Source organism: Mus caroli, chromosome 12 (genome assembly GCF_900094665.2).
Source record: "Mus caroli chromosome 12, CAROLI_EIJ_v1.1, whole genome shotgun sequence".
Taxonomy (NCBI): domain Eukaryota; kingdom Metazoa; phylum Chordata; class Mammalia; order Rodentia; family Muridae; genus Mus; species Mus caroli.
Window position 1 is genome coordinate 85,990,527 of NC_034581.1, and position 13,472 is coordinate 86,003,998.

Here is a 13,472-nt window from a genome sequence, read left to right on the forward strand (position 1 = left end):
CATAATCAGCCACCAAACCCAGACACTATTGCATATGCCAGCAAGATTTTGCTGAAAGGACCCTGATATAGCTGTCTCATGTGAGGCTATGCCAATGCCTGGCAAATACAGAAGCGGATGCTCACAGTCATCTATTGGATGGAACACAGGGCCCCCAATGGAGGAGCTAGAGAAAATACCCAAGGAGCTGAAGGTGTCTGCAACCCTATAGGTGAAACAATATGAACTAACCAGTACCCCCACAGCTCATGTCTCTAGCTGCATATGTAGCAGAAGATGGTCTAGTTGGCCATCATTGGGAATAGAGGCACGTAGGTCTTGCAAACTTTATATACCCCAGTACACGGTAATGCCAGGGCCAAGAAGTGGGAGTGGGTGGGTAGGGGAGCAGGGCGGGGGAGGAGGGTATAGGGAATTTTTGGGATAGCATTTGAAATGTAAATAAGGAAAATATCAAAAAGAAAAAAGGAGAAGATAATATAGCCTGAGGGTCTAAGCATAGAAGGGGGAGGGATGCCCTCCTCGCCACCCTCATTTCTTGATATCTATGGCAGGTAGGAGAGCTGGCCCTAGGTCATGAGAGTGGAACTCCTGGCTATGTCCCTCATCAGCTACAACACTTGGGAGAGCAGGCTTTGCATGTCATCCAGGCAGCCAGATAGAGCTGGTCCTGTTTGGACCTGAGAGTTTGCTGGTGGGTGTAAGAGCTGGCTGGTAGACTTATCATCTCAGACATCTCTCGGGCCCAGATTCAGGACTTTGAATCTGCCCACCCCAACATGTACCCCATTAATTGACTACTGAAGTCCATGAAGGGGCTAGTCCTACAGATCCAAAACTACAGGAACTTCATGACACAGGAAAGGAACAGGATGTCTGAGAGGAGTCCCAGTTAGGTTCAGGTACTGGTAGCATAGCAGAAGCCAGAGGCCATCTACCAGATCAAGGAGTCATTGCGATGAATATTTGCAAGCAAAGAAGTGTGGGCAAAAGGGTGTACTGTGGGATATACACTGTGACCCACTAAAGATTCCACAATGAGAATTTCTTTCTTTTGCGAGGAGATTGCAAGGGTGGAGGAGAAGGGAGAGATGAGTGGGATTGGGGTGCCTGATGTGAAATTCCTAAAGAACCAACAAAAAGCTAAAAATGCAATCTTAACTTATATATGGGCATTAAGACTGTGGTCACCACACTGTTTCCAGAGATGAGAGCATCTAAAATTCTTAATATACCTCTTAATATTAAACACTGTTCAGAGGGAGAAAAAAATAGGGAAATAACTAGCAAATAAGAATGTAATTGCATGATGGTATGACTGAGCATCAATCACTCTAACATGGTATATTGTCAAGGAAATATGAGCCACAATATATAAATTACACTAAAATAACTTTAAGGAAATGGTAATAATCACATCAATCGAATATTTAACACATGCAATAGGTCATGAACTTTGTGCACATTTTTCAAATTTCTTTTTCTTTCCTGCAATTATATGTATGGGAGATGGTTATGTGCACATACATAAGTGCAGATGCTTCCAAAGCTCAGAGGTGTCAAATATTCCTCAAGTTGGAGTTACAGGCAATTGAGAATTATGTGATATGAGTGCTAAACTCAAGTCCCCTGGAAGACTAGTACATGACCTTAACCAATGAGCTCTCTCTCTCTCTAAGCACTGTTATATTCAGTACTCATGTGACTCCATGAGATATAATTATCACCTGCACTTCACAGGGAGGCCAGTGAGATTTAGAAAGTTATAAGACTATCTCAGAGTCACCAGTTTATAAGTGGTTTGAGCCAAAATTTCTGATATGCGGCTACCAACAGCATCACTCTCTCAAGTATAAGAGAAAGATTAGATTGGGAAAAAATGAAACACAGAGCTACCAATCTTCGTGAATTCACAAAGCAAAAAAATTACAGTATTTTCAAGCTGCAGCTTTTTTAAAAACCAGAGCAGTTTAACAAGCCAGGCAATGGAGTGCAGGCCTATAAGAGAGCCATTTAGGAAGTGGAGGCAGAAAGATCAGTAGCTCAAGTACACTTAGCTATGTAGTGAATCTAAAGCTATTTTTCTCAAAATAAATAAATACTGTTATAGTAAGTCATGGCAACTCATACCTTAATTGAAAAAATTAGGAAGTCTTAGAACAATGGCTTAGTAAAAAGTAGTAATTATCAGTTATGAAATAGGTAATATGAATAGTATAACAAATTGTTTAACTTGGTTCTTCCTCTGCAATGGGAAAGATGAACTGGGAGGGGGAGGGGAAGTATCCTGCAAAGGAGGTAAATTGTCTCTTCCTAAAGACAATGCAAGAAGCTCTCGCTGAGAGCAGAGAAAACTTCCAAAGCCATCAAAGCCTGAGATATTCAGGAAAGCATTTGAATTGATTGCTTGAGGTGAGACTTGGAAAATCATTTCCTGTCTCATCTCGTCTTAGAAAGAGCAGAGGACGGCTCAACAGTGTGATCTCAATCACATCAAGAGACTTAGAGAGAGCCATATATCAAGCCCCTTGCTTGCTAAGCCTTGCCCTCGAGGCTTGCTATTCACATCACAGTTCTTGGATTCCAGGGTGCACCATCCAAGAACTGTGCAATCATGGCTAAGTGGTACCCACGCTGCAGAGAGTCTGTTTTACCCTTGCTCCGGTTTTCCTATGGAGTGTTGTATGGGAATTACATCCTGCATAGCAATTGCATTCAGCCCATCAGATGATTACAGGCATCTCTCCTAGAAAATCTTCAATCCTGATATACCCAACTCTATTGCCCAACTTTGAGGCAATGAAAGATTCATGAAGACAAGGATTCCACAGAGGTGGGAAATGTAAAATACACATGAGGAGATGAGATTGTTTTTAATTTCTTTCTCAATCACAGTTTATTCTGTACATTAGAAGGTGGCAAGCTATGTGCATGATAAAAAAACAAAAACAAAAAAAACGTATCTTTATGAACTTAGGCACCTTGTACCATAGTTACCATCACTACAGAAAAGAACAGAGCATTGTATAACTTAAGTCCAACGAGAAGCAGATAACACACCCCTCTTCCTGACTAGAAACATGTATTTACTCCCAAAATTCAGAACTAAAGTGCTATGAAAATAATGCTGGATCTTCATACAGAATACGTATTTTATTGTATTGTATATATAAATGTGTATTGTGTGCATGGTGTGTGTGTGTGTGTGCATGCTCGCGTTTGTGCAAATGCACATGTCTGTTCCTGCATGTGGAGGCCCAAGGTTGATGTCAGGTGTCTTCCTCTATTGAATTCTACCTTATACACTGAGACAGGGTCTCTTGCTAAATCTAGAGCTCATCATTTTGGCTACTCTGGCTTGTGCCCCCTTTCCACAGACTGGGGATTATAGGTAAGCTGTCATGTTCACATAGCTTTTACTAGGTTTGGGGGATCTGAACATTAAGCCTTCACACTTCTGCAGTGAGAGCTCTACCTGCTGAGCCATCTCCCCAGACTTCCCACTATTGGCCAGAATTAACACAAATGCTAATCACATGTACTTCCATATGTTCGTTGGATTTAATGTGAAAGCCTTTATTTTCCATAAACTAAATGTATTTCATAACTAGGGTTGGTATAAGGATCCAAGTTGCCATCTACATAAAATGTAAACACAGAAAATTCCCTGGAGTTTAAAGACATTTTTTTTTTCATAGAACCACATTGTGAGCCAATCTTTCCCTCCACACGCCCCTCCCCCACCCCCAGACAAAAACTAGCTGTTCCTTTAAGAAAAACCAATACTCTGAGCTCCTGGAGGTTATGCACTGATCTCCACACTAAAGCTTTTCTAGGAGTTTTTTTCCATGGAAGCTTTAATTTATTCGATTGCCTTTTTCACCCATATTCATAACTTCTCAGTAACTCATATTTCTAGCATCTGGGTGTGACTGACATGGTGTCAGTAACTCATATTTCTAGCATCTGGGTGTGACATGACATCCCATGATGATAGTCTTTGCTAACTTGGTACACCGTTATAAAGTCATCAGTGTTCTTAATGGCGAGCAAAGGCATCAGGTAAGATACACAAGAGAGTTCCTCTGATGTTCTGGTACAAGAGGCACAGGGAGCAAAGTGGTTTAGAAAAATCGTTTGTGTAAAGAACTAAGCATTTAAGCCACATTTTTTTCCCAAAACTAAAGACTGAGATAAATATACTGTTTGTCAAAACAATATAGTCCTTCAAACCACAGTTACATGGGTCATATTGGGAAACAGGACCACATTGGAATGCAAGACCAGAAACTTTTCACATTCCGGTATCAAGATGACGTGTTCAGGCCTTGGACTCAAGGACCAAGGCAAGTTCAGAAAAGAGTGGGCCACTATTACAGTTGTCTGTCTCTTGCTTTGATCACAACGTTCTGACAAAAGGCAGCTCTGGGAAAAAGCTGGCTTACTTTATTTAGTAGAATAGAATTGTGGTTTTCCCTAGGTTCATGGTCCATCTAGTATTAGGTTCTTGGCCACCCAAGCAGTGTCAAGTATGGGTTCCATCTCATGGAATGGGCCTTAGATCCAATTATCGTGTGGCGGATTGGATACAACTTCTGTGCCACTCTGCCACCAGCACATCATGCAGACAGGTCACCATTATAGATCACAGGGTTTGGAACTAGCTTGATGCTTAGCTTTCTCCCCTCATTGCATGCAGCTCACCCTTCAGTACCAAGTACCACTAGTCGGATAGAGGTTTCAGCTGTGGCGAGAAAGGTCTAGTTTAGGCTTTGTCTGCCCAATTATTTGGTGAATCCATTTGTTCTTCTAAAGGAACATAGGAATAAAATTACTCCTGTTGGCATTCTATTATACCCATAGGTCAGTTCTTGCTCAGCCATCATCAGAGAAGCCTCCTGTTCAACAAAAGGGTTTATTCCACTCACAGATTACAATCCATCATTAAAGGAAATAAGAGCAGAAGCATAAAGCAGAAATTATTGAGGAATCTGCTTGCTGGGTCATATTTAACTAGCATATTCTCTATAGCCCAGGACTACCTGCCCAGGAAATTGTCCAGCTCACACTGGGTTAGGCCCTGCTACATAACTAACAATCAAAACAACCACCCTGACATGCCCATAGGCCGACCTCTTCTGAGCAATCTTCTCAGTTGAGACTCCTCACTCAAGTGACTCAAGGTTATGTTATGTTGACCAGGGATGAAGTTAACCTCACGTTCCTCAACTTAACACACAAACTCATCATTTTCAAACCATAACCTTCCATTCCTTACCCCACTGTACTGGCTAGTTTTGTGTGTCAACTTGACATGCGCTGGAGTTATCACAGAGAAAGGAGCTTCAGTTGAGGAAATGCATCCATGAGATCCAACTGTAAGGCATTTTCTCAATTAGTGATCAAGGGGGGAGGGTCCATTGTGTGTGGTGCCATCCCTGGGCTGGTAGCCTTGGGTACTATAAGAAAACAAGCTGAGCAAGGCAGAGGAAGCAAGCCGGTAAATACCATACTTCTATGGCCTCTGCATCAGCTCCTGCTTCCTGACCTGTTTTAGTTCCAGTCCTGACTTCCTTTGGTGATGAACAGCAGTGAGCAAGTATAAGATGAATAAGCCCTTTCTTCCACAACTTGCTTCTTGGTCATGATGTTTGTGCAGGAATAGGAGACACCCGCCCAAAATCACATGTTAATATCCTATTATAAAACATAGTCCAACTTTTAAGTCTCATAGCCTTTAAAAATCCAAGTTCCCCTTAAAAAATCCAAATTCCCAAACTCTGAGCTCCTGTAAAAACAAACAAACACACACACACACACACACACACACACACACACACAAACTAAGCTACATAGCTTAGTATTCCAAAGGGGAATAACTGGGGGCATAGTAACACTCAAATTTAAGCAAAACCAAAATCCAGCAGTGTAAATCTAAATCCTGTAGCTCAATGCTCTGAACCCGGGCCTCACTCATTGAAGAGCCTCTGCTTTCATAAAGCTCGGCCACGTATCCTTGCAATGTGATATGGGAGTGAAGGAGCACCTATAATGGACAAAAAGTGAGACTATTGTTCTTCTATAATTCTTACCAAAAGAGATTAAGAAAACATGCCAGTCCCCCACCCCCTTACTAAAGGAGGCAGATGGGAAAGAAAGTGAAGTGGAAACGTAAGGGCTCTTTGGAAAGTCAGTTGGTTGACTGGTTCTTTCCTAGGATAAACACATAAAGGAACGTTTCACTGAAGCAGACACAGGTGAAAGGATGTTCTGCCAGAGCAAGCTTGTGAAAGGACACGTGATGAAGAATTCTTCACTAACGACATACATGTATTGATCCGCCTTGCACTGCATAGAGCTCCATTTGTCAGGACCCCATAGAGAAGAAAGCTTCTGGCGGTGTGCTTCCTTGTCTTGCTGCCTCCTCCAACTCAGGCCAATTGGCAGGATGATGTCGGCTGAGCTAGTCATGTGCTGAGGCAAAACAAATGCTAAGGCAAGACACGTGCTGAAGCAAAACTCGTGGAGGACATGTGATGTTTGGAGGGAGTATGAATAGAACTCCACAGACAGTGATGGAGGCTGAGCTAGGCTTGCTTGGCTTGTTTGCATATCTAAACACTCCTTGGTCTCTCATTTTTACTGATCATCATTGAGAGAGGCACAGCAGAGAACCTCTCCTGGCATTCCTGTTGGCCCTGGTCTCTCATGCTGCCTCTTGCTGACTTGGCTGAGGCCTGGCTCTCCCTGATAGGTTGTGTCACTGCTGTTGATTTGTGTTTGCTTTCCCTACACTACTGAACTGGACTGCTGGTGTACCTGTGAAGTCTTTTCAAGTTGATCAAGCTGCCGCTGCTGACCTGTGAACCGAACTGCTGATTTTCTGACAAAGTAGATGGGATCTGCTCCAAAGAACCATTTCTAAACATGTCCACTTACCCCATATCCTTTCTTTCCCACTACCTCTGATAGGTGGTGGGCTAAAAGGGAGGGTAAAGCATTTAAACCCCACCATTAAAAGAAACCTTTTAAAAGTTAAAAAATTAAAGTTACATTGCTGTATAAGAGGCATTAGGGAAATTGATGATTTCCTTGTAACTGTTAAATACTGTAAATGTACATCACAGAAGAGTCCATTAGTAAGAGAGAAGCCATGACTATGTAATAAAGATGAGGAACATCCAGGATGGATGGCTTCTTCCTCACCCTCCTGATGATCAGAGGTAAAAGCCTGTGTCTTATCCAGGTTTCTATTGCTGTGATGAAACACCACAACCAAAAAGCAAGTTGGGGAGGAAAGGATCTATCAGGCTTCCATTTCCAGATCATAGTCCATCACGGGAGGAAGGCAGGACAGGAACTCAAGCAGGTCTAGAACTTGGGGGCAGGAGCTGATGCAGAGGCATGGAAGGGTGCTGCTTACTGGCTTGCTTCCCATGGCTTGCTCATCCTGCTTATAGAATCTAGGACCACAAGCCCACATCCTATGAGGATGACATTTGAATTTTTGCTGTAGTTCAGCCAGTCTTATAATGTGCTTATGCTTGATTTCTTGCAACTTGAGCTCTCTGGGTGCTGGAGAGGAGATTCTCTTTAAGGACACACTGAGCAACCTCTAGATTATTCATTCAAATCTGGAGCTCATCAACTTTATCATCGTGCCACTCATTCCTTTCCTTTAACAATTTATCCAGAGATGCTAAAAGCAAACAGCCTGCAAAGTCATTTTCCTTATTTCCCCCAAACTGTAGAAAGTTTCGTATGCAGGGTCACCTAATCCATGGCCAGTCCCAAATGATAGGTCAAGATAATCAAAGATATTTATTTCTTTAAGTTTGAAAGATAGTTTCCACCATGGACCTTCAAGAGAATATCTGAGCTCCCAGAAGAAAGAGTGACTGAAGAGGTTTCAGTAGCTGAAGGTGCTGGTGGGTTAGAAGGTCCTGGAAAATTACTAAGCCAATTCCAGATACGAAAAAGATTCATTTGTATCCTTCTGTTTCTCTAGATCCACTCCAGGTACCAGCGTCTATATTAATAGGTGGTCTCTAGTGTCACAAAACCTATGGGATGTCTCTATATATTAAGGGAAATTATTGGACTTACAGTATGCAACTAACCCAACAATGGGCAGCTGTGATTGGGAAGACCAAGAATCTAGTTAGTAGTTGCTCAGGCCCGTGAGGCTGGGTGTTTTAGTTGTTCTTCTGTATAAGCTGGAATCGTGAAGAAATAGATTTCAACAGATGTGCTTGCAAAGTAAGTATGAGCAGATGAAGAAGCTCAAATCCTTCCTTTTACCATTGTCTTTATGCAGGCCTCCAGAAGAAGGTCTGGCCCAGATTAAAGCTGTGTGACTGGACCTAAGCTTTTCTTTACTTGAAACTTGCTCTGCCCCAAGCTTGGCTTGAGCTCAGAGATCTGCTTACCTCTGTTTCCTTGGATTCAATGTGTGTACTACCTTGCCTATGCTTAAGCTTTTCACGGTCCCTATGCCTCAAGACCCAGATCAAAAGTTTGTGCCATCCCATTTCAAGATCTGTATCAAAAGCCTGCATCTTCCAGCCTCAAGATAAGGATCACAGGTGTGCGCTGCGCTCCATTTCTAGATTATAGTTCATTCCAGATGTAGACAAGTAGACCACTGAGAATAGCCATTGCAATCACTAATTGAGAAAAATGCCTTACAGCTGGATCTCATAGAGGCATGTTCTCATCTGAGGCTCCTTTCTCTCTGGTGAGTCTAGCTTGTGTCAGGTTGATGCACAAAATCATCCAATACAATCTGGTAGCTTAAAACAAGTACATGTGAGCTTTTGCCAATAGAGACCCTTGCTAATGGACTAAATCAAGTTCAAGACCAGAGCAGGACAAGTTTACACAGTAGTGACCTAATCAGCCATTCTGTCTTTCTTTAAACTTAACCTAAATTAGGGGAAGAAGATACTTCAAGGACATTAGAACCTCCCTCCCCCAGCCCTTACAGAGAGTGAGTGTCCACTCTGCTTCTTGGAAGGTTTTCCTTTATGCACTTGCTATATGTGCAGAGAGAAAGCTTTCCTAACCTAAGGAAGAAGTGGGGGTGGAGAAAAGAAAAGAAAAAGCCTCGAGTAGTGCATTACTCTGGCTCTGATACCTGCAGCACACACAGCTCATTTGTTCAAATTAAGCTAGATTTAATTTACATCTGCTACTGTACTTGGTGGGTGTCCTGCAGTCTTATCATCTCTAATATTCTTGGGTCTCCATTGCACCTGAGCCCATCCCTTTACCAATGGACTCTTCTGGATTTGCCTCGGGGGACACAGACCCCACCACACTGTACCAGTCCTCTGTAGCTTTATGTGATGTCTCCAATATTGCAGCTTTCATCCTTTCAAAACTAATACCATATGGGTGACTCTTACGAGTTGCCAAGTCTTGCTGCCAGCCTGAGATGTAATATTGGTTTGCTGGACCACAGCTCCTGTGTACTGACTCTGAGGAAATACTTTCTGATTGTCCCAAGGAAGGACATAAGAGTTTACCTCAATGGTGCTGATCTCTTCCAATCACAGCTGACTTTACAACACACACACACACACACACACACACACACACACACACTAAACCTTTAAGTCAAGTTTTCCAACCTAAAGTGGCAAATGCTTCCACATTCCTTCCACAAAACAGTCCAAGGCATCTCTGTTGTTTTATGAACATGATGTTTTGTAATTCAAGATCATTATAGTGTCCTTTATCCCCTCTGTGCCACTCATATTATTAATCCTATGCCAATACATGTTTATTGTTTGAGGCAAATAACCTTTCAGTGAAACATCTCTTGTGAAATAAAATACTTAGCTTTTTTATCTATGTATATAAAAGCCTGGGTGTTTATGCCACACGTTGGTCAAATAAAGGCAACACTCTCCATGTTGTGATAAAAGAACAAATATTATATCTGCTGAAATAATTAAACAGCTTGGTGTTTGAATAAAAACAAGAAGAAGTGATACAGAATGACGGCAAGATGATAGGCTCAGTTCTGAGCAGGCTAACTCTGACATTGTATTTAATTCATGGGACTCTAAGATTCTGTGAGAGCAAATCAGTTACCACTAAAGTCGTACAGAGTCCAAACCTAGCTTCTTCTGACTTTGAAGAAGTCTTTCTGCACAAAGACACACAAGACATCTTACCACATCTGAAAAGTGTGCAATTATATTTAGTGTTCAATATTATTTTCCCCAGATGCTTAGGAGTCCATTTAAGCCCCAGATAACAGTTATTACTGACATTATGAGCTTAGGTACAGAAACTGAGGGGAAATGATAACATGGTCAAGGTGAACTCTAGAACATGAGGAATTCCCCTATAACTAACTCAGGTTGCTGTATTTCTGGAGGAGAATATGGTTTGTTTGTTTTTTTAAGAAAGATGGTGAAGTGGTTAGAAAAATTTGTCTTTATAGGTTTATTTCTGAAGAATCTCATCCAGAATGATTAAGGTCTGAGACAGAAAATGTTTGTGAAACCATACATCACAATCAAAGAGTTAAAGTCAAGCCTGGAAGGCATCTCAGCAGGTAAAATCACTTACCACTCGAGTGTGATTCCCTAAATTCATTACCTGGAACCCTCAGTGGAAGAAGAGAGCCCACTCTTTAGACCCCTACACACTCATGCCATGGCATGCACACACCTATCCTTTCATACACACATATACTATGTGCACATACCTACACACAAAACAATAAATTAAATGAAATTTTAAGAGAGTTATATCAATCCTGTTTAGTTTCCACTTTCCACCAATATGAATATTTGTTAATATTATGAACACCATTTTTTCAATCATTGCTGTATAGATACAAAAAGCATGTATGAACTTTAGTATACCTGAAACATGGCTATAAGCTGGGAAAATCTCAGTTCACTCCTGTAATTCCCAGCAGTGATGGTTTACATAGGTTTGTTCTCATAAAGTCGTATGTTTGAATGCTTGGCCCATGAGGAGAGGCCCATGGGGTGTGGCTTTGTTGGAGTAGGAGTAGCCTTGTTGGAGGAAGTGTGTCGCTGTGAGGATGGGCTTTGAGGTCTCCTTGTGCTCAAGTTCTGCCCTGTGTGGAAGAGATTCCTTCTGGCTGCCTTTGGATCAAGACATACCTCCCATCTCCTTTTCCAGCACCATGTCTGTCTGCAGGCTACCACACTTCCTGCCATGATGATAATGGATTGAACCTTTGAAACTGTAATCCAGCCTCAATTTAATGTTTGCCTTTATAAGAGTTTCTATGGCCATGGTGTCTCTTCACAGCAATAAACTTCTATCTACGATGCCAGGTAACAAGCAACGCTGGTTTCCCTGTTTCTCAAGAACAATGGACTCATACTCTTTGTTTTATGACAAGAAAATGAGATATCAACATAGCCTCTTCCATCCCTAATTCTTTTCTCTACCAGCATTTCATTGTTAAAGAAGGGAATACCAGGTCAGGAAGCAAGAAAGAGGAATCATCTTTCATTTTCAAATGCTTTGAAATTCTAAATTTTCTTATTAATTTATATTTTTACACTCCATATTTTATTCCCTGCTGCTCCTCATCCACCCTCTGACTGCTGCACATACCATACCTCCTCCTCCCCACCCCCTTTTCCATTTGGATGTCCCCACCCCCAGCCCTACCTGACCTCTAAACTCCCTGGGGCCTCCAGTCTCTTGAGTGTTAGGTACATCATCTCTGAATGAACACAGACCTAGCAGTCCTCTACTGTATATGTGTTGGGGCCTCTTATAAGCTGGTGTATGCTTCCTGTTTGGTGGTCCAGTGTTTGAGAGATCTCAGGGGTCTAGCTTAATTGAGACTGCTGGTCCTCCTACAGAGTTGCCCTTCTCCTCAGCTTCTTTCAGCTTTCCCTAATTCAACAGGGGTGAGCTGATTCTGTCCATTGGTTGGGTGCAAATATCTGCGTCTGATTCTTTCAGCTGCTTGCTGGGTCTTTCAGAGGACAGTCGTGATAGGGCCCTTTTTGTGAGCACTCCAGAGTCTTAGTAATAGTGTTAGGCCTTGGGGCCCCCCTTGAGCTGGATCCCACTTTGGGCCTGTTGCTGAACCTCCTTTTCCTCAGGCTCCTCTCCATTTCCATCCCTGAAGTTCTTTCAGACAGGAACAATTATGGGTCAGAAATGTGACTGTAGGATGGCAACTCCATTCCTCACTTGATGTCCTGCTGGAAGTGGGCTCTATAAGTTCCCTCTCCCTACTGTCGGGCATTTCATCTAAGGTCCCTCCCTTTGAGTCCTGAGAGTCTCTCACCTCCCAGGTCTCTGGTGCATTCTGGAGGGTCCCCCAACCTCCTACCTCCCAAGGTCCTGCTTCTTGGTATCAATATTGGTCATATGGTGACATTGAACATGTATGTTTTGTTTACAAGTTATAGGTCAGTTAAAGTGACTACCAAAGGATCTCTACCCATGAAGACTGAAGTCAACATTGATGTTTGATAGCATGGATGCTTTGATAGAGATGGTGGTAATGATGTTTTCTATTTTTGTATATTCTTGTTTTAGGTTTTGCTTTTATTTGTGTCTTGTGATATGAAGGCTTAAATCTAGGGCCTTACATATGTGGGACAGATGCTTTATCATTTGCCTGTATCCCCAGCCCTTTTATGTTATTTTTGAAACAAGATCTCATTATATAGTCCAGATGGCCTTGAACTTGTGACTCTCCTGATTCAGGTTAGTGAACAGTTGAGATCATAGACCCATGCCACCATACCTAGCCAAAAATTTATAGATGGGAGTTTTTGTATCTTTGTCCAAGAGATATAAAAAATAAATAATAAATAAATGAATGAAAACAAGAAAACAGAAAGAGAAAAGCATGTGTGTGCTGGCCATCTATCCTTCTAAAATGGAAAACTACATCATTTCTTAAAATATTTCACAAAGCAGAAAGAAAAGTTTTCTCTTAGTCCCAGAGTTGCAGGAACATTTGACCTGGGATAAGAAAGAATGATGGTACTGCATGGTCCTCCACTGAATTCTTTTCTCCACATGCACATGCAGACAAATCACCCTCCATCTGCACCTAAAAATAAGCCTTCATCTTGTGACTAGTACATAACTCAATACTGATGTCTCTAAAGGTTAACTGTGGAGCAATGTTTATTAGCATCATTTCTGGTGAGCCAAAAGTAGTTTGCAAAGCTACTGCTGATCCATAAAATCATTTTAAAGGTGACTGTTTGAAACTCAATTTCTATTTAAAGTCTATTAAGAAAGAAAGAAAGAAAGAAAGAAAGAAAGAAAGAAAGAGGAGAGAAAGAGAGAAAGAAAGAAGGGAAGGAAGGAAGGAAGGAAGGAAGGAAGGAAGGAAGGAAGGAAGGAAGGAAGGAGAGAGAGAGAGAGAGAGAGAGAGAGAAAGAAAGAAAGAAAGAAAGAAAGAAAGAAAGAAAGAAAGAAAGAAAGAAAGAGAAGGAGAGAAA

The 13,472-nt window shown here is 41.8% G+C and overlaps 1 protein-coding gene across 1 annotated transcript in view; it reads right to left on the bottom strand.

The window, feature by feature from the left end:
* Nucleotides 1-13,472, bottom strand: part of Dio2 (iodothyronine deiodinase 2) — a 228,277-nt gene that overhangs the window by 89,598 nt on the left and 125,207 nt on the right.